Source organism: Triticum urartu, chromosome 4A (assembly GCF_056163025.1).
Source record: "Triticum urartu cultivar PI428250 chromosome 4A, HENAU_Tu73, whole genome shotgun sequence".
Lineage (NCBI taxonomy): Eukaryota > Viridiplantae > Streptophyta > Magnoliopsida > Poales > Poaceae > Triticum > Triticum urartu.
Window position 1 is genome coordinate 354,217,956 of NC_141876.1, and position 27,140 is coordinate 354,245,095.

Below are 27,140 nucleotides of genomic sequence, written 5' to 3' on the forward strand. Positions count from 1 at the left end.
TTATTATATTCTCAAATTATTTACGTTCTCATTAAAGGGTGATGCTAAAGCTTGGTAAAATATTCTTGCTCCTGGTTGTGTGTGTAGTCCCCAGGATATGATTTATTACTTATCTGAAAAATATTTTCCTGCTCATAAGAAACAAGCTGCCTTGCAGGAAATATTTAGAAGTCTCCCACAAGCTTGGGGGAGGCTTCTCCAATTTCTTAATGCTTTGCCTGATCATCCTCTTAAGAAAAATGAAATACTTGATATCTTCTATAATGGACTAACCAATGCTTCTAGGGATTTCCTAGATAGTTGTGCTGGTTGTGTTTTCAGGAAACGAAGTATTGGTCAAGCTGAAGAATTATTGAATAACATGTTGAAAAACCTATGATGATTGGATTCTTCCTCAACCACCGCTTAAACCCACTCCGAAGAAGAGGGGTATTTTATATCTCAGTCCTGAAGGTATGCAAGAGGCAAAGATATCCATGAAGGAAAAATGTATTAAACCTAAAGATGTTAAAAATTTACCTCCTATTGAAGAAATACATGGGCTTGATACACCACCACCACCTAAGGTCGTAGCGGTAAATTCTTTAATGAAATTCAATCATAATGATAATCCTCACAATATGCACCCTAGCCAATGCCTTAATGAGTTTGAAAGTTACATTAAAAAGCAAGATCACTTCAAGGCAAATGTTATGAAACCATTGAAATAGAATTCTGAGATGATTGCTCGCTTGAGTGACTTATTATTTAGAATCTCAAATGATGTTAGAGGTGTAGGGAAGGATGCTTCTATGGTTCAAACGCAGTTGGAAGAAGTTGCTAAATATCAAAGAGAGTTGCTTGATGAAATGAATAATGATATGAGTGACTTTGTTGTTAGAGTAGCAACTAGAGGAGCTAAAATAACTTAGGAACCACTTTATCTTGAGGGACACCCAAAAAGAATTGAACAAGACTCTCAAAGAGTTAACACTGATACAAGTAGTCCTTCTAAAAAAATAAAAATAAAAATGATAGGACTTTGCATGCCTCTAGTGAACCTGAAGTAGAAAAACCTCATGATAATGAAGTTTCTATCTCTGATGTTGAAACTCAACCTGTAGTGAACACTCGCCTTCTGATAATGAAAAATATAATGATGAGGTTCATGAAGACGTTCAAACAAATAATAAAGAACCAAAAAATGATGTTGAGATAGAACCTGCAGTTGATCTTGATAACCCACAACCTAAGAATAAAAGATATGATAAAAGAGACTTTGTTGCTAGAAAACATGGTAAGGAAAGAGAACCATGGGTTCAGAAACCTATGCCCTTTCCACCTAAGTCAAGTAAAAATAAAGATGATGAAGAATTTGAATGCTTTGCTGAAATGTTGAGGCCAGTCTTTTTGCGTACTCGCTTGACTGATATCCTTAAAATGCCTTGTTATGCAAAGTACATGAAAGACATCATCACCAATAAGAGGAAAATACCGTAAGCTGAAATATCCACCATGCTTGCTAATTATACTTTTAAATATGGAGTACCTAAGAAACTTGGAGATCTGGGAATACCAACTATACCTTGCTCCATCAAGGGAAACTATGTGAAAACTGCCTTATGTGATTTGGGAGCTGGTGTTAGTGTTATGCCTTCATCTTTATATAAAAAGACTTGACTTGAATAAACTCACACCTACTGAAATATCTTTGCAAATGGCTGACAAATCAATAGCCATACCTATCGGTATCTATGAGGATGTGCCTGTTGTTATTGCTAATATTACTATTTTGACTGACTTTGTTATACTTGAGATGCACGAGGATGACTACATGTTGATTATTCTTGGTAGACCCTTCTTGAATACTGCAGGGGCTGTTATTTATTGCAATAAAAGCAAAGTCACTTTTCATATCAATGATAATGAGCATACGGTGCACTTTCCGAAGAAATAATTCCAAGTGAATGGTATTAATGTTATTGAAAAATCTCCGACAATCACTATTGGAAGTTTTTAACTACCTCTACCTACTATTAAAAAGAAATGTGAAATGCTTATTGTTGGGGACATGCATATCCCCATTGAGGTAACTTAGTGATTTACGAAAGTTCTTTGGTTTTATGCTAATCAAAAGTGGTTGTTAATAAGACTTGATCAACCTTATTAATGGATCATTTTTCAAAGGTATGAAGTTGATGAATCTAGTGAGCACTACCTTCTATCCCTACCTTTTGTTTTTTGTTTTTATTAGTTAAATAAAATAAAATGCCATGTTTTGTCTGTTTTCTGAATTTCCCGTGCAATAAAAAATTTCCCAGAAATAAAAGTTCTCAGAATGCTGTAAAATTTTAATAAGATTTTTTTGAATATTTAAGAATTTCTGGTGCAAATAATATCAGAGGGAGGTGCACCAGGTGGGCACAACCCACCTGGGCCGACCCCCAGGCGTGCCCTAGTGAGTTGTGGTCCCCACATGGGCCCTCTCACTTATCTCTTCATCCCACATCACCACCTACCTCCAGGAAAAATCACCATTGCTCTCTCTCTCTCTCTCTCTCTCTCTCTCTCGTGTTATTGCTCTCAAACCTGCGGATTTCGATCTCTTTGCTTGAAGCTCCATTTCCGAAACTGTTTCGGGGGATTGTTGCTTGGTATGTGACTCCTCCGTTCATCCAATTAGTTTTTGCTTTAGTGGTTTATATTTTGAATAATTAGCTACTCTTAGTGCTGTTGTGGATGATCTTGCATGTTGAATTCTTAGAGTTTTAAGTAGTTTGAATGCTTGCTATGGCCTCTATGCATCCCTATGAGTAGTTGCTACCAATCTTATAAAGTTTTGTCGACAAATTTTTGTCACCCAGAAATTTTCAGAAAATTATACGCGAATATGATGAACCTATTTGGAAGGAGTTCTTCGAGGAGGAGATCCTCGGAGGCATCTTCTAGTGGCAGCTCTGGTTGTCGGTCTTATGTTGAACCAAGTGAAAGTTCCATATGAGATGCCGCCACCAAAACATGATTATGGCCATGTGACGATTACATGGTGAGTGTGGGCATTAAGGAGGAATTTGAGCAATATGTTCACAATTCCGACCTTGGTCCCTACATTTCAGGGCAGGATGAGGGATCAGCACCGAGAGCCTCCATGAGCTATCACTCCAACTACTATGCAGGCTACTGACTGATTACCAAGTTAGGCCAAAAGCCTAAGCTTGAGGGAGTATGTATTTCCACCGACTATAGGTTCATGTTCACACATTTCATTTGTCGGTGTCCACACTTTTTCATTGTATTATCTATGTTAAAATTATTTTCTCGCTTTCTTCTTGTGTGTTTGAAAAACTTTGAGAAAATTCAAAAATATTTCCTGCTTCTTTTTGATCTTTCTTTCTAGAGTAGTTAGCCATAGCTCTAAAAAGAAAACCCAAAAAAGATTTCCTTGTTCTTCTTTTGCTTGTTGGGAGCTTTCCCATGCAAATAGTTTTTCTCATTTTTGCTTTTCCCTTTTATTTGGTTGTCCAAGAAAACCAAAAACTCCAAAAATATTTCAGTGTGTTTCTCTGAATTTCTTTTCTTTTTATTGAGTCATACCGAGGAGAAGACCACGACGAAAATGTTGAATGGCTCTCATATGCATTATTGTTGATCTAACAAAGAGACCATTTTACCTTGTCTTCTCCTATTTAATAAAATGTTTGTAGATTCCAGCTTAGTCCACGACACTCTTGCACTATTATTATTTTCATATCGTTCGGCCATGCAAGTGAAAGGCAATAATGACGATATTGGATGAACTGGTGGTGGCAGAGAGAAACGGCTATGAAATCGACTTGTTCTGTTTTTGTAAATATGTTTAACCTAGTATCCATGATTCAATCCATTATGATTAAACATGTTCGCAATGACAATTAGAGATTACAGTTTCTCATGCCACGCATAAGTAGCTACGAGTGGATAATGATTTATCTTGGGTGTCAAAATTGCATTAAAATGATTGTGATGTAGTATGATGATATGGTATCCTACTCTGAATGTTCGAGTGGCTTGACTTGGCATGTGTTCATGCATGTAGTTGAATCAAAACCAGCATAGACTCTATGTTATTTATGTTCATGGTGATCATATCCTACTCATGCTAGTGTCCAATGTTACTTATGCATAATGCATGTTCATTACCGTTGTTGCTCTCTAGCTGGCCGCTTCTCAACCTGTTTGCTAGCCTTCGCCTGTACTAAGTGGGAACTCTGCTTGTACATCCAAAACCTTGAACCCAAGTTATTCCATATGAGTCCACCATACCAACCTATATGAGGTCAGCTGTCCTAAGTAAATTTGCATGTGCCACCTCTAAAAACTTCAAATAAATATCCTTTTTGTGTGCCTGGATTGTTCATGGAACGACAGGAGGTAGTTGACATCTTTCATGCTAGGCGGGTTATTCTCAGGATGAGTGTTTATTCACTCACCATCGCACGAGAAAAGGGCGGTAATAGGGATTCCCAGTCCCAAACTGCAAAAATAATTGATCTTTCAAATAATCAAACAAAACTCCTATGGAGTCATAACCTTTAATTTATCTCTTGGGAACCGCCACTAGCGTTTTTAGCATGGAAGATATAGATTACTGATGGTCGCGAAGTAAACAAGATTGGTGCATTTCTCAAAATTTCATTTACCTCTATTTTAAAAACATGAGCTCTGGCACCTCTGCAAATCACTGCTTCCTTGTGCGAAGGGACTATCTATTTACTTTTATGTTGGGTCATCACCTTCTAAAATAAAAGCCAGAACCTGAGAGCATTGCTGTCATGCTAATGCATTATGTGTAGCTAATGTTGGGTGCATCATGACTGGATCTTTTCTACTATGAATTACAATGTTTAGTCACTTCTTGAACTTTGGTCGTGCTCTGCATTTATGTTTTGTGGTCTCATAAAGGGCTAGAAAGATACCACTATTGTCATATTGTATCATAGTTGTTTTGACTACGTGTTGTTGTTTGAGATATCTTATAATTGCTCGCTAGCTGATTATCTCATTGATATGAGTTAATATAATTTTTAAGAGTTATTGTCGGCATGGTTAGTTATAATATTGGCTGAAAACCTATGTGTTATTTAAGCTTATTTATGCAAACAAGAGCAAAAGAGTTCATAAATGTTTTTCTTTCTCACTTTCAGTTTATCAACTGAATTGCTTGAGGACAAGCAAATGTTTAAGCTTGGGGGAGTTGATACGTCTCCGTTGTATCTACTTTTCCTAACGCTTTTCCTCTTGTTTTTGACTCTAATTTGCATGATTTGAATGAAACTAACCCGGGCTGACGCTTTTTTAGCAGAACTACCATGGTGTTGTTTTTTGTGCAGAAATAAAAGTTCTCGGAATGGAGCAAAACTTTGCAAGGACTTTTTATATAATAAAAGAGAATTTCTGGAGCCAAGAACCATCAGAAGGGGGCACCTGGGTGGGCACAACCGACCAGGGCGCGCTTGGCCCCAAGACGCGCCCAGTTGGGTTGTCCCCACCTGGTGGCCCCGCAGACCTTGAAACCGATGCTATAAAATCCTATTTTTCTAGAAAAAAATCAGGGAGAAAAAATTACCGCGTTCCACAAGAAGGAGCCACCTTCACCTCCCGTTCTTCATCGGGAGACCAGATCTGGAGTCCGTTTGGGGCTCCGGAGAGGGGGATCTTCGACCTTCGTCATCACAAACCCTTCTCCATCTCCAATTCCATGATGCTCCCCACCGGGAGTGAGTAATTCCTTCGTAGGCTCGCTGGTCGGTGAGGAGTTGGATGAATTCATCATGTAATCTAGTTAGTTTTGTTAGGGCTTGATCCCTAGTATCCACTATTTTCTAAGATTGATGTTGCGATGACTTTGCCATGCTTAATGCTTGTCACTTTGGGCCTGGGTGCCATGATTTCAGATCTGAACCATTTATGTTATCACCATTATATCCATGTTCTAGATCCGATCTTGCAAGTTATAGTCACCTACTACGTGTTATGATCCGGTAACCCCGGAGTGACAATAGTCGGGACCACTCCCGATGATGAACGTAGTTTGAGTTCATGTATTCACCGTGTGTTAATGCTTTGTTACGGTTCTCTATTAAACGGAGGCCTTAATATTCCTTAGTTTCCAATAGGACCCCGCTACCACGGGAGAGTAGGAGAAAAGATGGGATGCAAGTTCTTTCCATAAGCACGTATGACTATTTACGAAATACATGCCTACATTATATTTATGAACTAGAGCTAGTGCCGTATTGCCCTAGGTCATGACTGTCACATGATGAATATCATCCAACAAATCATCGATCCAATGCCTACAAATTTCTCTTATATTGTTCTTGCTAAGTTACTACTTCTATCATTGATATTGCACTTGTTACAAAATTACTACTATCACTGTTACCATTACTATTGCTACTGCTACTACTATCAAAACTATCATACTAATTTGCTAGTGATCACTTTGCTGCAGATAATTAATCTCCAGGTGTGTTTGAATTAACAACTCAGCTGCTAATAGTTAAAAATATTCTTTGGCTCCCCTTGGGTCGAATCTATAAATTTGGGTTGAATACTCTACCCTCGAGAACTGTTGTGATCCCCTATACTTGTGGGTTATCATGAAGGATCTCGCGGGATCCTTACAAATGTTCCGAACCAAAAATCAGGCGCAACTGTCGGATTTCGGGTTCCGGCAAAACCCTTAAGGTTCGAACTCTGGGGTGCGCGTGAAGACCCCCCCCCCCTACCAACTCACGCCCTCAACCTCACCACGATCTCAAAGGCAAGCTCGATGAACTCGCAACACAAGGGACACAAGATTTATACTGGTTCGGGCCACTGTTGTGGTGTAATACCCTACTCCAGTGTGGTGGTGGTGGATTGCCTCTTGGGCTAAGGATGAATAGTACAAGGGGAAGAACATCCACCTGAGGAGAGGTGTTCTTGTGCTTGGTGAACTTGTGGCTATCCGGATCGGTCTCTCTCTCTCTAATGTGGTGCCTAGTCATACTTATAGAGGCCCTGGTCCTCTCCCCAAATATTGAGTGGGAAGGGAGCCAACAACGGCCAATTTGAAAGGGGATAGCTAGTATAGCTTATCCTGACAAAAGTAGTCTTCGCCTGCCGAAGGCTCTGGTGGTGACGCCGCCTTGGGCTCCACAGTGACCTCCATCTTGCCGTCCTGCTGGTCTTGGTCTCGTTGCACAGATATGGAAACCTTTGCTTGACGCCTTGGTACTCTGCGTCTGCGCTTGCCTCCTTAGCACCAAAGAGGAAATAAGGACACTGCATGCTGGCGCCCACCTGGTCTCGATCGTCATGGCTCACATTACTGGAACCTCGTGAGGTTTGTCTTGCCTTGATCTCTCCGCCCTTCGTGAGCCAGCTTGGTGACGACGCCCCTGAGGAGGTCTTGTGTCATCCGCCTCGCGAGGCTTGGCCCCTCGCGACGGTCTTGCATGCTTGTTGGTGAAGATGGGACGTACGGGCCCGCTTGCAGAGCCACGCCGTGGGCCACAGGCAGGCAAGTCTAGGGACCCCTGTCCCCAAAACGCCGATAGTAGCCCCCTGCCCAAGGCGCGCTCGGGCTTGGCTTCGAGGCGAAGCCAAAGGGCAAGTACAGAGCGCCACGGGCCCCAATAGCCTGTGGCCTTGGTCCACGCGTGGCGGTTGATTGGACGTGGGCGTCTCCGCTTCCCACGTTGCCTTGGCAACTGCCTGACTGTCAATAGGCTGGCATAGACAGCGCTTGCTTTCACTGCTTCCTTCGTCTTGCTCTAGATCCCCTTTCTTACTCCCTGCTTCCGAAATCTCCAGATCTACTCCCATCTCCTTCCGTATTAGAAACCAATGGTGCCCTGGAGGGTAAAGCCCGCCTCGTCGCCAGCTTGGTACGAGCAAGATCTCGACGCGCCCAACGTCTCAGAGAAGAACCTCGCCACCACGCGCTTGCTGACGGTGGGGGAAAGCAACGAGAAGGGGAAGACTGGGCTTTGGGCCGGCTCCGACGTGCCGGAGCTCAAGGGAAGCACCTTCTTCCCCTTCTTCACGAGCAGCATCGTCGCAGGGCTGGTTCCCCCTTCTCTGACTTCTTTTACGAGGTCCTTGACCACTACGAGCTGCAGGAGCTACATATTCATCCCAACTCTATCCTTCTCTTGTCGATCTTCGCTTACTACTGCGAGGCGTACCTCGGCGTGATGCCGTCCGTGGCTCTGTTGTGCCACTTCTTCTTCCTCCGCATCAACAAGGGCCATACCTCCAGGTGCGCCTATTTCATCATGGCCGGCAAGGCCAACTCAATCTCGAAGACGGGGAAGAAGGCCGATGGCTTCAGGAGCAAGTGGGCCATGATGGACGCCAAGTGCGTCCACCCACGCTTGACGTTGCCGACGGAGATGCCCTAGTCCGACAAGGGGTGGTCTTGTGCGAAGCTCACTGATGAGCGGGCGACGTTGGTGCTGGAGCAGATATACACCGACCTGAAGCCGGGAAACGCGAAAGTGGCAAACGCGACAGGGGCCATGCTTCTGAGGGAATTCCTGATGCTGCGTGTAGCCCCGCTTCAGGTGCGTATTCGCCCCTTGCGGGAGCTTGGGAACGAAGAGGACAAGGTTCGCCTAAGCCCAAAAGCTTTGTCCGATGATGAGATGGTTGTGGCTCTCCACCTCCTGGTCGGGGACGACCAGGAGTACCCGCCGAATGTCTTCACTCCCTTGTTCTCCGCAAGGATAGGGCGCAGGTCGTGGCCGCCAGGCCGACCTTTGATGGGTGCGGGCTGGTGCTGCCGGTGCCCGCTGGGGCCCCCGCGGCGCTGACGCCGGTGGAGCTGTCTTCTGGTGAGTCCTGCAGGGAGGAAGAGGAGGAGGAGGAAGAAGAAGACTCGGAGGTGACCCCTGAAGGGACGGGTGAGACCTCCCCCTTGAGCAAAGCTAACATCCTCCGCACCCTTCCTGATGATGACGAGGCTAACGCCCGCCAGGAGAAGGGAGAGCCGCCCATAATCCCGACGAGGGACCTATCGGCGCTGATCTCCCGGGATGCTGCTTCTGTTCTGGCGCCGCCCGGAGCCGCTTCCGGCTCAGCTGCTGCTCCTGCTTCTGCTTCTAGAGCTGGCGCGTCCGCGCCTCGGGTCGCAAAGCTCTCCGGCCTCATTCTCCTGAAGCGGAGGTACTACGCTGCGGTGGATCAATAAGTGTTCTTGTCCTGCCTTGTTCTTGCTGCTGATGCTTGTTTCTGACTCTTCTTCCATGTTGTGAAACTAGGCCGACGGCTGCGGCGAAGAGGAGAAGGGAGAGCGAGGTGGTGCTCCTTGATCCCAGGTCGCCTCCTGCGGCTGCGCCTCTCTCCATGAGCGAAGGTGGGGATGGTGCTCATGCTTCTCCAGCCCAATCATCCTCACGAGGCTGGGTGGAGCATCCTCGGGAGAAGTCAGCCCCCGAGGCCCCGCTGACTCGGGAGGTGCCAGAGTCCAGCTCGGGTGATGAGGTCCAAGAGGCTCAGGAGCTTCCAGCCTCCCAGGCCATGGTGACAACGACGCCTCCTCCTCCTCCTTCTGCCGTGTTGCCGGCCCCGGGTTCCTCTGCTTCTCCTGATATCCTGGAGTGGCCCATTTCTGAGATGGCCCGGCTACGAGAAGATCTCTAGAGCACTGAACCCCTCCTGGCGGCTGGGCATCTGGAGCTGGTCTCTGGTTGGCTCCATTCTGACGTGTCCATTCGGGCGGCGCTGAGCTAGGTCGCGGCGACCTGTGAGGGGGAGAAGCGAGTCGCAGCTCAGGCGGCAGTTGCTCATGAGGCGACGCTGAAGGATAGCGAGGCCGCCCAAGGTCGCTGCCGGGTGCTGGAGGCCGAGCTGAAGATCCTGCATGAAGAGCATGCTGAAGATTCCCGTGGCCGTAAGGCGGAGGAAGAGAGGATGAAGGCCCGGGAGGACGCCGTCAAGGGTCGCGACGCCGAGCTGGAGCAGCTGGCGCAGGCGCAGGCCGCTGAGCGCGGTGGGCTAGAGGAGTTGGAGCAAAAGGTGCAGGCGGAGAAAGCCGAACTTGTCACCAAGACGAAGGTTCTGGCCGAGGACCGCGCGGCCTACATGCTTCTCGAAAAGAGGTCTCGCAAGGCTCTGAAGACACTCTATGAGAATGGCTTGGAGAAGCCGCTGGCCATCGATGAGGACGGCCCCGCCGAGTTGCTTCCCTACTTGGTCAAGGTGCTTGAGGAAGTCGTGAGTGGCATCGGCCCCATGGCAGAGGAAGAGGCTCGCGTCCTTTCTTCAGCCACGCTGACGCACGTCTTCAGCCACCTCCATCTTCGCGATCCTACCGCCCGCCTTGATGAGCTGCTGGAGCCCGTGGCTGATGAACACTGCGCAGTCGCCGCCGCAGCCGTGAAAGGTTAGGTGGAAGCCCTGCTGAAGAAGTTCCATGCCTTCGCCCCCACGCCTTTGACTGGTGGTGCAGGTGAAGGCGACGCCAACCAGGAGGGGGTGCCTCTTGCGGGTGCCGACGGTATCCAGGGGTGACTGGCTTGCGGCTCCTTTCTTGTTGAAACTCCTACAGCATGTAGCGTGCCTCGTGGAGGCGTTTAAACTTGCGTTTGATATTCGGAGAACAATATGTCTTGTAATATTTGCTTTGAGATTTTCCGATTTCCTTCCCATTTGCTTTACGTTCTGCGTCGGCAGAGCTCGGCCGTGCGCATTCCTCAGCCGCTGTTGGGTCATCGGGGGACCAGGACGAGCCCAAGGAGTGAGGGGCTATGTGACCAGTTAGGCTCCTGAGTCACGATGCTCAGGAGTCCCCCTTGACGCGCAAACAACTTATAGGAAAGAGACACGGGGATAGATCTAGTGTTCTACGTCGGCAGGGCCCAACCACGCGCATACCTCAACCACCGCTGGGCCGACCGGAGACTAGGACAGAACCAAGGAGTGAGGGGCTACGTGACCAGTTAGGCTCCTGAGTCGCGATGCTCAGGAGTCCCCCTTGATGTGCAAACAACCTTCATATCTTTGTCCTCGCCGAGGCTCGGCTCAGGAGGGGCGTGCGACTACCAGGTCCGAGGGACCTGGCGGGGTGGCGTACACTTGGGCGTGACCCGAGCACATCCCCCGTGCCCAGCCCCCTCGCACGGCTCTCCCGAGGGGAGGCGTTGCAATGAGGCCAGACACCGAGCCCGGAGGCTCCCTGAGGTTGATACGGTCGTGAGGCCGCCCTCAGTTGTTTATCACCAGGACAGACCATGGCGCTTCCGCACTTGCACGGGCATAGCCACTCCTCGGCAGTGTCGACTGCCAGCATGGAGCATGGTGCTTCCACTGGTACGTGGGAGGGGACTCCCTACTGCGGAGAGCCCCCGGGGCGTGTACAACCCCGCTCTGACACGTGGCTTGCACGGTAGGGCTAGACGTGGTGTGTCTGGGCACTCGTGAGCTAGCGCGGGACTCACGAGGCCCTACCTCAAGGCGGGTTGCGCCTGGTCTTGATTCTTGTTCGCTGTGGTGGTCCTGTGAGGTGGTTAGACAACCTGCGCCAAACGAATCTCCTGAGGTTATCACGTGAGAAAGCCAAGCACCAATGGCCCTAGGAGGTGACATGAACGGGGCCGGCCCGCTAGACAGAGCTCAGCCGTTGCATTTATCGACGCTGCAGGGATGGGCCCAAGCACAGACGCCATGCCTAACCCTCTCACGCGAAGGGTCCTGAAGAAAGACGACCGGCGCGCGGCTCCTGTGGTGGGTGACAATCAAGCAGGTGATAGTCATAGATAAATTAAGCATGGGAGGCAAAGTAGCTCAGGTAAATTCATGAACGGTATGTGTCACTGGGTCAGGCCCGAGCGGCTTGGGGATGATGCAGCCCGAGGGGCGCCCCCAGCGAGGTAAGCTAAAGACATAAAAAAGAAGGGATACATGCCACAGGGACGGACCCATGCGGCCTGGGAATGATGCAGCCCCGGGGTGCTCCCAGCTAAATAAACTTGGAAAGTGTCACCTGGTTCCATTGATGAAGGGGTGTTGAGGCAGCTGAAGGTACGCGGCGAAGGGGTTCTTCCTCACGAGCCACCGGGGCCCTGAGCCCCGGGAGGCTCTGGGGGTCCAGGCGGTTCCTTGAGGACCGTCGCCATCTCTACCAGGACTGCGTGGTTCCTGGTCTCCTAACCCGCGATGACGCTCCGCAGGTTGCGCTGGAAGGCAGCAGCCGCGATCGGCAGGGCGAACGGCATGTGAACGTAGCTGTGAGGTGGGCCTTCGCAGCACCCAACACTCGAAGGCCAGAAGCGCTCCTGAGAGGCGGCTCGGTTCAGCCCTGGGATGTCGATGAAGACGCGTAGCTCACCACCCTCGCCTGGGTGGGGAGCGATGCCAGGTGGGCGGCGGTCGCCCCGTATTGCTCTTGCTTCCTGAAGCTCCTGAGATACCTTGGTGATGAACTCCTGAGTGTCGGGCGCTCCTTGCACAGTGTCCTCCTGAGGGAGACGTGTCGCGAAGCACGCCTCCAAGTGGTGCTCGAGCGCCTCCCTCGTGACGTTGGCAAGGTCTGAGGCCCTCCAGAAGAGAGCCCCCGAGCCCTGCCTGAGGAGGGCGCCGGGCGCGCCTTCCTATGCGACAGAGGGAGGCACCCCAGGTGCTGGTGCTGATCCTGACAAGGTACCACTTGCGACGCTGCCCTCCCGAGGTCTAGCACGGAGTAGCTGCTTCTTCTTCTTGGGGACGACCTCAGGAGGGTACCGAGCTGCATTGTTGCCTGGGTCTTCGATTGACGCTGCTTGGAAGGCGCACTCGAGGGAGCACACCACATCTCTTTCTTCGCAGGGGACTGTGATGATCCGGCCGCTCCCTGGCATCTTGAGGATGTTATAGCCGTGGCGCGACACTGCCATGAACTTGGCCAGGGCTGGGTACCAGAGGATGGCATTGTACCGTAGACGGATGTGGGCGACGTCGAAGTCGATGAGCTTGGTGCAGTAGTTTTTGCGTTCTCCAAAGGTCACAAGGAGGCGGACCTGACCTATCGGTGTGGTGGAGCCGTCGATCACTCCTGAGAAAGGCTTGGTAGGCCGAAGTTGATCATAGGGCACTTGTAGGTTGTCTAATGTCTCGACGGACAAGACGTTGAGCCCTGCGCCGCCGTCAATGAGGGTCTTGGTGACTTGCACATTGCTGATGACGGGTGAACAAAGCATTGGTAGAGCACCAGCGGTAGCCGCGCACTTGAGCTGATCTGCCGAACTAAAAGTGATGGCACACTTGTACCACCTGAGCGGGCGAGTGGCCTCGAGCTTGGGGAGGATCGCGTCCACCTCGCGAGCAAACTACTTGAAGATACACTGTGAGGCTGGGGCTTGAGCTTCACCCAAGATCCAGGCGATAGCACGCGGCTCCTGGAAGCCCCCAGCCCCCTCATCTTGATGGTGGTCGTCATTCCTTCTTGGTGGTGGCGGCAGCGGAGGAAGACCGGGGTTGCCTTGAGGGTGATCCTCGCGTGGCTGATCCCTCCAGAGGCCCTCGTGAGGCTGATCTTGCCAGTGGTCCTCACGAGGTCGGTCACGCAACTCCTGGCGTGGGCCATGGTCATCCCAGCATCCTCCGCCACATCCTCCTCCTCGGCCATAGCCTCGGTCATTGCGCTTGGGGCGTCGACCGAAGCGTCTGTCGTGAATGGCCCTAAGCTCTTGACAATCGTTGGTGTTGTGGCTGTGCACATTGTGGAAGGCACAGAACGGTCGGCTGCCCTTGGATGACTCAGGCTGGTCCCTACCGCGCTTCATGTCCGGCTCAGCCGCGAGCATGGTGACTCCCTTGCGCTTCACGTCCTTGGCCTTGGATTTCTTCTCCTCTGGCTTGGCAGCTGGGAGCTCGAGGAGGGAAAGACACCCTTCCTCAGCCCTTGCGCACTTGGTCGCCAGGTTGAACAGCCCCAGGGATGTGCACAAATCCTGATGGCGAGCTCCTCCTGCATCTTGATGTCACGGACGTCATCAGAGAACGCAGAGCTGATGGCCTCGTCCATCACCTTGGGGATCTTGAGACGAACGTTATTGAAGCGCTGGATGTACTTCTAGAGCGTCTCTCCCAGTTGTTGCTTGATGTGGCGCAGGTCACCCGCAGCCGAGGGGAGGTCGTGAGTGCCCTGGAAGTTGGCGACGAAACGGTCGCGCATCTCGTTGCAGGAAGAGATGGAGCTTGGAGGCAGGTTCAGGAGCCATGAGCGTGCGCCATCCTTGAGAGCCATAGGGAACCAGTTCGCCATGACTTTCTCGTCACCGTTGGCCGCCTTGATGCTCAGCTCGTAGAGCTGCAGGAACTTAGCAGGGTCGGGGTTGCCGTCGTAGCGCGGATGCAGATCAGGTTTGAACTTGCCCGGCCAGGCGATGCTACGCAGCTCGGGGGTGAAGGCGCGGTAGCCGGCCGTAGTCACCGGGACCCGCCGTGGAGGTGGATCCTGGTCTTGGCACCCGCGCGCCACCACAGCAAGCGGCACATGGCCCTGCTGCAGCAAGCGATCCTGACGTGGCGGTGCAGGGAGCGGTGGAGCGTCCTCTTGCAGTCGAGGAACTTCTTGACAACTTCTTTCTTCACGCACGGGTGCTTGGCGCGGCGGGTTGCGCCTCAAAGCCGCGTGCCTTGGCGCCAGGGCGCCATCTTGGTGTAGGGGTGGCGGAGGTGCTGCATGAGCTATGTCGCCCATAGCTGGCGGTGGACGAGGCAGCGAGAGGGACGGTGCAGGGTAGCCCCATGCGGTGCTGACGACCTTGGCGATGCGGTCTAGCCAGTCCTCATAGAGGTCGTCAACTGGGCGGTAACGCAGGAGCTCGTGTGCCATGAGTAGCGCGGCCCGCGCATCCGTGGGAGCGTGACGAGCGTGGGACGAGGAACTTGCGGGGGTCAGCGATGGAGTGGCCGTGCGGCCGTCCCGCCGCACCAAGGGGTGCAACGAGGATGCTTGCTGCTCATTCCCCGCCGGGCCGGTGGCTGCGTTGGCGGCGGGTGACCGAGAACAACGGGGAGGCCCACCGACAAGAGACGTCTGGGCGGCGAGGGCGGCTCGGCGCTCAGCTCGGGCGCAACGAGCGTCCGACATGGTTGCGAAGAAGCGCTGGAACGCGGAGCGATGGAAGGAAAGCTTCGGTGCACCCCTACCCGGCGTGCCAAATGTCAGATTTCGGGTTCCGGCAAAACCATTAAGGTTCGAACTCTGGGGTACGCGCGATGATCTCCCCCTACCAACTCATGCCCTCAACCTCGCCATGATCTCAAAGGCATGCTCGACGAACTCGCAACACAAGGGACACAAGATTTATACTGTTTTGGGCCACCGTTGTGGTGTAATACCCTACTCTAGTGTGGTGGTGGTGGATTGCCTCTTGGGCTGAGGATGAACAGTACAAGGGTAAGAACAGCCACCTGAGGAGAGGTGTTCTTGTGCTTGGTGAACTTGTGGCTGTCCGGATCGGTCTCTCTCTCCAATGTGGTGGCTAGTCCTATTTATAGAGGCCCTGGTCCTCTCCCCAAATATTGAGCGGGAAGGCAGCCAACAACGGCCAATTTGAAAGGGGACAACTAGTACATCTTATCTTGAAAAAAGTAGTCTTTGCCTGCCAAAGGCTCTGGTAGTGACGCCGCCTTGGGCTCCACGGTGACCTCCTTCTTGCCGTCCTACTGGTCTTGGTCTTGTTGCACAGATATGGAAACCTTTGCTTGACGCCTCGGTACTCTACGTCTGCGCTTGCCTCCTTAGCACCAAAGAGGAAACAAGGACACTGCGCGCTGGCGCCCGCCTGGTCTCGATCGTCATGGCTCATGTCACTGGAACCTCGTGAGATTTGTCTTGCCCAGAACGCCGACAGCAACCCACCTTGTGGTAGGGCCTTGTGAGTCGCACGCTGGCTCACGGGTGCCCATATACACCTCCTCCAGTCCTGCCGTGCTAGCCACGTGCCAGGACGGGGCTGTACACCCCTCAGAGTTTCCCCTCAGAGGGAGCTCTCACCTATGCACTAGTGGATGCCCCATGCTCGCGCTGGTGGATGACACGATTGAGGAGAGGCTATGCCCACGCAAGAGTGGAAGCAACATGCTCCGCGCTGGTGAATAAACAATTGAGGGCACCCTAGCGGCTGTAGTAACCTCAAGAGGGCCACTAGGCTCGCTGCCCGGCCTCAACACGCTGCTTTCCCAATGGGAGGGCCGTGTGAGGTGGCTCGCACTTGGTTTTATCGTGACCCTCCCTGGAAAAAGCTGGCGAGGAAAGGTATGGGGGCTCCTGATTAACTCAGACGCTGCTCACATTTCCTTCATGTCGGCCGTTCGTACGTCAAGGGGGACGCCAGAGCATCGCGACTCAGGGGCCTCACTTGTCATGTAGCCCCTTGCCCCTTGGTCTTGTTCTGGTGATCCGGACGCCCCAACGGCGGTTGAGGTATGCACGGGAAAGGGCCCTGCCAACGCAGAAAGCTAAGGCAAACAGAAAGGAAATTGAGCACAAAAGAAATCGCGGAGTTCTAGCAAGTTATTACAAAACATAAATGTCATATAAGTTCAAGCAGAAGTTCTCATGCCTCCGCAAGGCACAGTAAATGTTGCAGGGTCAAACTAGGAGGAAGCTCTGCCATCGCCTTGTTTGCTGCCGTCGCCCGCCGTGGGGAGCTTGTCATCAATAACGCCGCTACCATCTTCGCCGTTAGCATTGGTCACCGCAGCCGCGGGGTCGGGATGTAGAGGAACTTCTTTAGTATGGCTTCCACCTGCTCCTTCACGGTCCCGTCAGCAGCGTTGCGGGACTCAGGAGCCACCAACTCAATCATGGTACTGAGGTCGAAGCTCGGCTCCCGAAGGTGGACGTGGCTAAAGACATGCCTCTCGGCCGCGGTGAAGAGCGTGCAGCATTCCCCTCCACCATGGAGTCCACTTCAGCGGTGACGCCTTTAAGCTCTTCGACAAGCTTGGCGAGAAGCCCAGAAAGGCCATCTTCTAGAGTCGCCAGCAGCTCCTGGTACCCGTCCCCGTAAAGGGAACGTAGTGTCGTGTGAGACCTCAGCTCGTGGGAGACGAAGGCTTCATGCCCCGCGGCTGTCGCCTTCTCGGCGGCGACGAGGGTCTTCTCCTTGGCCACCAGCCGGGACGTCTCCTCGGAGACAAGCTTGGCATGGGATTCCTGGGCGCTGTCCACATCCGCCTTCAGCTTGCCCAGGCGGCCCCGCTCCGCAGCTTGGTCCTTGGCCGCTTGGGCCAGCTCGGTGTCGCGGTCGGCGAGCGCAGCCTCCAGGGACTTGAGCTCCTCCTCCCGCTCTTGAAGCCAACGGGTGTGGGCATCCTGCTCCTTGCGGAGGGCCTTCATCTCGGCTTTCGCCATGTTGCAGTGCTCCTTGGCGGATGCTGCATCAGCCAGCGCCACATCGCAAGCCCCCGTGGCCTCGCCGGCCTCCTTCCTACCCTCCGGGGCGGCGGCCTCGGCCCGACCCTAGGCTGCTCTGACAAACACGTTGAGCTAGAGCCACCAAGAGATCAACCCCATGAGCCCCGTCGCCATGCACCTGTCGGCGCCCCGAAGTTCGCTCTAGAGCTGGTCCAGTGGGGTGTAGGCTTCCTCTAGAGCAGTGGGCCTGGCGAGGGGGCCGCAATCTGCCAACACGAGGGCCTGGGGAGGAGGTGGCACCAGTGCCAGGACTGGTGTTGCCACAGCAGCAAGGGCCGCAAGGGGCTCTAGAGCCTCCGAACCCCTCGTAGGTGCAGCGGGAACGAGCGGCTCCGAAGCCTGCTGGCCCACCGAGGCAGCCGCCTCCTGAGGCTCCATGATGGTGCTCCGAGGGGCTTGTTCCATCACAAGGGAGCGCAAGGCGACCTCCTTCGACTATGCCAGGGTCACCACAGCCGCAGTGGGCGGTGTTGGCTCTGGCGTCCCGGCTTCCTCCTTCCTCTTCTTCACTACGGTCTCCGCCTTTGACACCAGGAGGGGAGTGTTATGGGCATGACATCAAGGATGGCAAACAAAGGTAAAGTAAGATGCTCACTCGTCAGTAGTGATGTACGCCCTCTTCCTAACCGGAGCCAGGGCGAACCCAATCTTCCTAATCAAGGGCTTCACCGCACCCTGAGGATTGGCTGGGCACGCGGCGACTGGCTTCGGTGCGGAGGCAACGGACGGCAAGGCAGAGGCGTCACCTCGAGGAAGGGATGTGGCTTCTCCCTTCTTTGGAGTTGCTCGGCCTGACCTCCGCAAGGGGGTGGCCCCGGACCTCGTGACGGGCCCGATGGAGCGCGGAGATCCCTCGACCTAGGGCTATGCGTCGTCGTCATCAGAGAGGCTGCGGAGGAGCTCGCTCTGCGACGGAGGAGAAGTCTCTGCCGCATCATCCACGGTCACCTCCGAGTCCTCCTCCCCCTTATCTTCGGCGTCATCGCTGGAGGACACCATCACCAGGGAGGTGTGGATCTTGGGCGGCACGAGCCCTAGCTCATTGAAGACAGGCATGGCGGTGACCAGCTCCGCCCCATCGCCTTGATAGTATAGTGGGATGTAGGCCACCGGGAGGCTGGCTCGATTCTTCCCGAGCAGGGTGAGCACGGCGTTGCCCAACTCTTCGCCTGTCAAGTTCCTTGGGCACGGCCGGATGTCATCCTTTACGCCCTTGAAATCCCACATGGGGCACGATTGTGCCTGGAGTGGGGCCAGATGCTGCGTCAGGAACTTCTTAACGAGAATGGCCCCTGTCAGTGACCCAGACTCCATGTCCGCCTTCATCTTCCTCAGGACCGGCGCCGCCCACGGGTCGGTGAGCTTCTCATGACACCACCGATCGTGCTTCTCCGGTAGCTCGGTCGGCATTTCCAGCCGCGCGTGAGAGCTCTTGGTGTCCATGAAGACCCACTTGTGCTGGAAATTCTCCACCTTCTTCCCGACCCTCATGAGCGCATTGCCACTATCGACCACGGCAAAGGAGATGCAGCCGGAACGCTGGTTTGGGTCGTGCATCCGGAGGGAGAAGAAGTGGCGGAGGAGCACGAAGAAGGACATCACGCCCACGAATACCTCACAGTAGAAGGCGAAGATGGACATGAGAAGTATGGAGTTGGGCTGCATATGTAGAGCCTGAATCTGGTAGTGGTCAAGGACGGCGGTGAAGAACCTGGAGAAAGGTAGGATGAGCCCCAACGAAGACGCTATGAAGTAAGGGACAGAACGTCCCAGTCAGAGCCCCTCACTCGGTGGAGCCGGCAAGAGCACTGTCACCCTCCCCTCGTTGTCGTTGCTAGCCGTCAGCGGGAGCATGGCAGCCAAGTGCTTCCTCTCGATGATGGAGGACGTACCGAGGGCCAGCGCAGGACAAGAGGAGGAGCTCGCGGCCTGCGCGGCCGATTTCTCCTTCCCAGACGCCATCCGGGAAGGACTTGGGGAGCAAAATTCGGTAGATGTGGAGGCGGTCTTGGCAGGAAGAAAGGGGATCTGGAGCAAGGCAGGGAGAAAGCAATGAAGGCTCAAGGGCGGGCGCCAGTCTTTTTTTCAGCCTGGGGCAGTTGCCGAGGCGGCGTGGGAAAGTGGAGATGCCCACGTCCCATCAAGCTCCACGCGTCGGCTGGGCCTGCAGACAATTGGGGCATGCGGCGCTTCGCCCTTGCCCGTTGGCTTCACCTTGAAGCCAAGTCCGAGCGCGCCTTGGGCCCGGGGGCTACTGTCGGTGTTCTGGGAACCAGGGTACCTAGACTTGCCTGCCTGCAGCCCACGGCGTGGCTCCATCGATGGCCTGGTGCTACCTCTTGAGCACTGCATTGGTTTTCCCTTGAAGAGGAAAGGGTGATGCAGCAAAGTAGTGTAAGTATTTCCCTCAGTTTTTTAGAACCAAGGCATCAATCCAGTAGGAGATCACGCTCAAGTCCCACGCACCTACACAAACAAATAAGAACCTCGCAACCAACACGATAAAGGGGTTGTCAAGCCCTTCACTGTCACTTACGAGAGTGAGATCTGATAGATATGATAATATAATATTTTTGGCATTTTTATGATGAAGATGCAAAGTAAAATAAAAGGCAAAAGAAATAACTAAGTATTGGAAGATTAATATGATGGAAGATAGACCCGGGGGCCATAGGTTTCACTAGTGGCTTCTCTCAAGAGCATAAGTATTACGGTGGGTAAACGAATTACTATCGAGCAATTGATAGAATTGAGCATAGTTATGAGAATATCTAGGTATGATCATGTATATAGGCATCACATCCGAGACAAGTAGACCGAAATGCTTCTGCATCTACTACTATTTTTGGAAATATGCCCTAGAGGCAATAATAAATTAGTTATTATTATTATTATATTTCCTTGTTCATGATAATCGTTTATTATCCATGCTAGAATTGTATCGATAGGAAACTCAGATACATGTGTGGATACATAGACAACACCATGTCCCTAGTAAGCCTCTAGTTGACTAGCTCATTGATCAATAGATGGTTACGGTTTCCTAACCATGGACATTGGATGTCGTTGATAACGGGATCACATCATTAGGAGAATGATGTGATGGACAAGACCCAATCCTAAGCCTAGCACAAGATTGTGTAGTTCGTTTGCTAAAGCTTTTCTAATGTCAAGTATCGTTTCCTTAGACCATGAGATTGTGTAACTCCCGGATACCGTAGGAGTGCTTTGGGTGTGCCAAACTTCACAACGTAACTGGGTGGCTATAAAGGTTCACTACAGGTATCTCCGAAAGTGTTTGTTGGGTTGGCACGAATCGAGACTGGGATTTGTCATTCCGTGTAACGGAGAGGTATCTCTGGGCCCACTCGGTAGGACATCATCATAATGTGCACAATGTGACCAAGGAGATGATCACGGGATGATGTGTTACGGAACGAGTAAAGAGACTTGCCGGTAACGAGATTGAACAAGGTATCGGGATACCGACGATCGAATCTCCGGCAAGTATCGTACCGATAGACAAAGGGAATTGTATACGGGATTGATTAAATCCTTGACATCGTGGTTCATCCAATGAGATCATCGTGGAGCATGTGGGAGCCAACATGGGTATCCAGATCCCGCTGTTGGTTATTGACCGGAGAGTTGTCTCGGCCATGTCTGCATGACTCCCGAACCCGTAGGGTCTACACACTTAAGGTTCGATGACGCTAGGGTTGTAGGGAAAGTATGTACGCGGTTACCGAATGTTGTTCGGAGTCCCGGATGAGATCCCGGACGGCACGATGAGTTCCGGAATGGTCCGGAGGTAAATATTGATATATAGGAAGTATGGTTTTTGCCGCCGGAAGTGTTCCAGGCATCACCGGTAGTGTACCGGGACCACCGGAGGGGTCCGCGGGTCCACCGGGAGGGGCCACCAGCCCCGGAGGCCTACATGGGCCAATAGTGGGAAGGGACCAGCCCCTAGGTGGGCTAGGGTCGCCTCCCACCAAGGCCCAAGGCGCCTCCTAGAGGGGAGGGGGGCAAACCCTAGGGCAAATGGGCCTTAAGGCCCACCCTAGGTGTGCCTCCTCTTTCTCCCCCCTTGGCCACAACCCTAGATGGGTTTTGGGGCTGTCGCCACCCCTAGGGAGGGAACCCTAGATGGGGGCGCAGCCCCTCCCCTTCCCTTATATGTACTTTAGGTATTGGGGGCTGCAACATACACGAGATCATCTCCCTCTTGGCGCAACCCTACCTCTCTCCCTCCTCGTCTCTCGTAGTGCTTGGCGAAGCCCTGCTGGAGTTCCGCGCTCCTCCACCACCACCACGCCATCGTGCTGCTGCTGGACAGAGTCTTCCCCAACCTCTCCTTCTCCCCTTGCTGGATCAAGGCATAGGAGACGTCATCGGGCTGCACGTGTGTTGAACGCGGAGGCGCCGTGGTTCGGCGCTTAGATCGGAATCAACCGCGATCTGAATCGCTACGAGTACGACTCCTTCATCCGCGTTCTTGCAACGCTTCCGCTTAGCGATCTACAAGGGTATGTAGATGCACTCTCCTTCCCCTCGTTGCTAGATTACTCCATAGATTGATCTTGGTGATGCGTAGAAAATTTTAAATTTCTGCTACGATCCCCAACAGTGGCATCATGAGCTAGGTCTATGCGTAGTTTCTATGCACGAGTAGAACACAAAGCAGTTGTGGGCGTCGATATTGTCAATTTACTTGCCGTCACTAGTCTTATCTTGATTCGGCGGCATCGTGGGATGAAGCGGCCCGGACCGACCTTACACGTACGCTTACGTGAGACTGGTTCCACCGACTGACATGCACTAGTTGCATAAGGTGGCAGCGGGTGTCTGTCTCTCCCACTTTAGTCGGATCGGATTCGATGAAAAGGGTCCTTATGAAGGGTAAATAGAAATTGGCACATCACGTTGTGGTTTTCGCGTCGGTAAGAAACGCTCCTGCTAGAAACCTATAGCGGCCACGTAAAAACTTGCAACAAAAATTAGAGGACATCTAACTTGTTTTTGCAGCATATGCCGTGTGATGTGATATGGCCAAAAGGATGTGATGAATGATATATGTGATGTATGAGATTGATCATGTTCTTGTAATTGGAATCACGACTTGCATGTCGATGAGTATGACAACCGGCAGGAGCCATAGGAGTTGTCTTAATTTATTTATGACCTACGTGTCAATATAAACGTCATGTAATTACTTTACTTTATTGCTAAGCCATAGTAGTAGAAGTAATAGATGACGAGACAACTTCAAGAAGACACGATGATGGAGATCATGGTGTCATGCCGGTGACAACGATGATCATGGAGCCCCGAAGATGGAGATCAAAAGGAGCAACATGATATTGGCCATATCATGTCACTATTTGATTGCATGTGATGTTTATCATGTTTTACATCTTATTTGCTTAGAACGACGGTAGCTTAAATAAGATGATCCCTCACTAAAATTTCAAGAAAAGTGTTCCCCCTAACTGTGCACCGTTGCGAAGGTTCGTTGTTTCGAAGCACCACGTGATGATCGGGTGTGATAGATTCTAACGTTCGAATACAATGGGTGTTGACGAGCCTAGCATGTACAGACATGGCCTTGGGACACATGCGAAACACTTAGGTTGACTTGACGAGCCTAGCATGTACAGACATGGCCTCGGAACACGGAAGACCGAAAGGTCGAACATGAGTTGTATAGAAGATACGATCAACATGAGATGTTTACAGTTGATGACTAGTCCGTCTCACGTGATGATCGTACACGGCCTAGTCGATTCGGATCATGTTTCACTTAGATGACTAGAGGGATGTCTATGTGAGTGGGAGTTCATTAAATTAATTTGATTAGATGAACTCAATTATCATGAACATAGTCTAAATTGTCTTTGCAATTATGTTGTAGATAAATAGCTCACGTTGTAGCTCCCTGTTTCAATAGGTTCCTAGAGAAAGATTAAGTTGAAAGATATTGTAAGCAATGATGCGGACTAGGTCCGTAGTCCGAGGAGTGTCCTCACTGCTACACAGAAGGCTTACGTCTTTGATGCACCGCTCGATGTGCAAACCCCTACAACGTCGTCTGTGGATGTTGTGAACACCTGACAGACACGTCCTGATGACTACTTGATAGTTTAGTGCACCATACTTTACGGCTTAGAATCGGGATTCTAATGACGTTTTGAACGCCATAGAACATATGAGATGTTCCAAGAGCTGAAATTGGGATTTCAGGCTCATGCCCGTGTTGAGAGGTGTGAGACCTTTGACAAGTTCTTTTGCCAACAAGATGGATGAGAATAGCTGAGCTAGTGAGCACGTGATCAGAATGTCCGGGTGCTACAATCACTTAAATCAAGTGGGAGTTAAACTTCCAGATAAGATAGTGATTGATAGAGTTCTCTAGCCACCATCACTAAGCTACTAGATCTTCGTGATGAACTATGACATGCAAGGGATGGAGTTGATCCCGTAGCTGTTCGCGGTGCTTAAGCCACAAAAGGTAGAAATCAAGAAGGAGCATCAAGTGTTTAACAAGACCACTGGTTTCAAGAAGGGCAAGGGCTAGTAGGGAAACTTCATGGATGGCAAACCAGTTGCCGCTCCAGTGAAGGAACCCAAGGTTGAACCCAAACCCGAGACTAAGTGCTTCTATTGTAAGGGGAACGGTCATTGGTAGCGGAATTACCCCAAATGCATGGTAGATAAGAAGGCTGGCAACTTCAACAAAGTATATACGTGTTATTAATGTGTACCTCACTAGTACTCCTGGTAGCACCTGGGTATTGGATACCGGTTCAGTTGCTATTATTGGTGACTTGAAGCAAAAGCTATGGACTAAACGGAGACTGACTAAGCGCGAGGTGACGATGTGTGTTGGAAGTGTTTCCAAAGTTGATGAGATCACCATCGCATGCTCCATCTGCCATCGGGATTAGTATTGAACCTAGATAAATGTTATCAGGTGTCTACGTTGAGCATGAATATGATTAGATCATGTTCATTGCAATACGGTTATTCATTTAAGTTAGAGAATAATGGTTATTCTGTTTACATGAATAATACCTTCCATGGTCATGCACCCTATGTGAATGGTTCAGTGAATCTCGGTCATAGTAGTACACATGTTCACGCCAAAAGATGTAGATAGTACCACTTTCTTGTGGCACTGCCGCTTAGGTCATATTGGCATAAGATGCATGAAGAAACTCCATATCGATGGATGTTTGGAGTCACTTGATTTTGAATCGCTTGACACATGCGAGCCAAGCCTCATGGGCAGGATGACTAAGACCCCATTTTCAGGTACAATGAAACGGGCAAGTGACTTGTCGGAAATCATACATGCTGATGCGTGTGATCCAATGAGAATTGAAGCGTGTGGTGGATATCGCTATTTTCTCACCTTCACTGATGATTTGAGTAGATATAGGTATATTTACTTAATGAAGCACAAGTCTGCAACGTTTGAAAAGTTCAAGCGATTTCAGAGTGAAGTTAAGAATCATCATAACAAGAAGATCAAATTCCTACGATCTGATCAATGAGAATTTCTGAGTTATGAGTTTGGCAAACACTTAAGACATTGTGGAATTGTTTCACAGTTGAAGCCACCTGGAACACCACAGGGTAATGGTGTGTCCGGACGTCGTAATCGAACCTTATGAAATATGGTGCGATCTATGATGTCTCTGACCGATCTACCGCTATTATTTTGAGGTTATGCATTAGAGACAGCTGCATTCACTTTAGACAGGACACCATCTAAGTCCGTTGAGACGACGTCGTGTGAACATTGGTTTGGAAAGAAACCAAAGTTGTCGTTTCTTAATTTTTGGGGCTGCGATGCTTAAGGCTTCAGCCGGAGAAGCTCGAACCCAAAAGCGGACAAACACATCTTCATAGAATACCCAAAGGTGACAGTTGGGTATACCTTCTATCTCAGATCCGAGGGCAAATTGTTTGTCACTAAGAACGGGTCCTTTCTTGAGGAGTTTCTCTCGAAGGAATTGAGTGGGAGGAAGATAGAACTTGATGAGGTTGTCGAACCTTTACTTCAACCAGAGAGTGATGCAACACAAAAAGATGTTTTCTGTGGCGCCTACGTCTGTTGAATAGGAAGTTAATGATAGTGATCATGAAGCTTCGGATCAAGTTGCTATCGAATCCCGTAGGTCGACAAGGATATGTACTACTCCTGAGTGGTACGGTAATCCTGTCTTGGATATCATGTTGTTAGACAACAATGTACCTACGAGCTATGGAGAAGCGATGGTGGGCCCGTATTCTGACAAATGGTTAGAAACCATGAAATCCGAGATAGGATCCATGTATCAGAACAAAGTATGGACTTTGGTGGACTTGCCCGATGATCGGCAAGCCATTGAGATAAATGGATCTTTAAGAAGAAGACGGACGTGGGCGGTAGTGTTACCGTCTATGAAGCTCGACTTGTGGTAAAGAGTCTTTTTAGAAGTTAAAGGATTTGACTACGATGAGAATTTCTCACCCGTAGCGATGCTTAAGTCCGTCGGAATCATGTTAGCATTAGCTATATTTTTCGATTATGAAATCTGACAGATGGATGTCAAAAACAAGTTTTCTTACCAGTTTTCGTAAGAAAGAGTTGTATGTGATACAATCAAAGTTTTGTCGATCCTAAGGATGCTAAAAGGTATGCTGGCTCCAGCGATCCTTCTATGGACTAGAGCAAGCATCTCGGAGTCAGAATATATGCTTTGATGGAGTGATCAAAGCTTTTAGGCTTATACAATGTTTGTTAGAAACTTGTATTTACAAGAAAGTGAGTGGGAGCACTACAACATTTCTGATAAGTATATGTGGATGACATATTGTTGATTTGAAATGATGTAGAATTTACAGAAAGCATAAACGGTTGTTTGAAGAGTGATTTTCAAAGGAAGACCTGGATAAAGCTGCTTACATATTGGGCATCAGGATCTATAGAAATAGATCAAGATGCCTGATGATACTTTCAAAGAACGCACACCTTGACATGTTTTTGAAAGAGTTCAAAATAGATCAGTCAAAGAAGGGGTTCTTACCTAAGTTGTAAGGTGTGAAGTTGAGTAAGACTCAAATATTGACCACGGTAGAAGAAAGAGGAAGGACGAAGGTCGTCCCCTATGCTTTTGTCATAGGCTCTATATGGTATGCCATGCTGAGTACCGCACCTGATGTGTGCCTTGCCACATGTCTGGCAAGAGGGTACAAAGGTGATCTAGGAGTAGATCACCAGATAGCGGTCAAAATTATCCTTAGAGGAATAAGGAAATGTTTCTCGGATATGGAGGTGATGAAGAGTTCGACGTAAAGAGTTACATCGATGCAAGCTTAACACCTATCCGGATAGCTCTGAGTAGAGATACCGGATACGTATAATGGAGCAACAATTTGGAATAGCTCCAAGTGGAACGTGGTAGCAGCATCTACGATATGACATAAAGTTTAGCGAAATACATAGGGATCTGAATATGGCAAGACCCGTTGACTACAACCTCTCTCACAAGCATGACATGATCAAACCCAGAACTCTTTGAGTGCTAATCACATAGTGATCTGAACTAGATCATTGAGTCTATTAGACTCTTCGATGTTGGTCACATGGCGATGTGACCTGTGAGTGTTAATCACATGGCGATGTGAACTAGATTATTGACTCTAGTGCAAGTGGGAGACTGTTGGAAATATGCCCTAG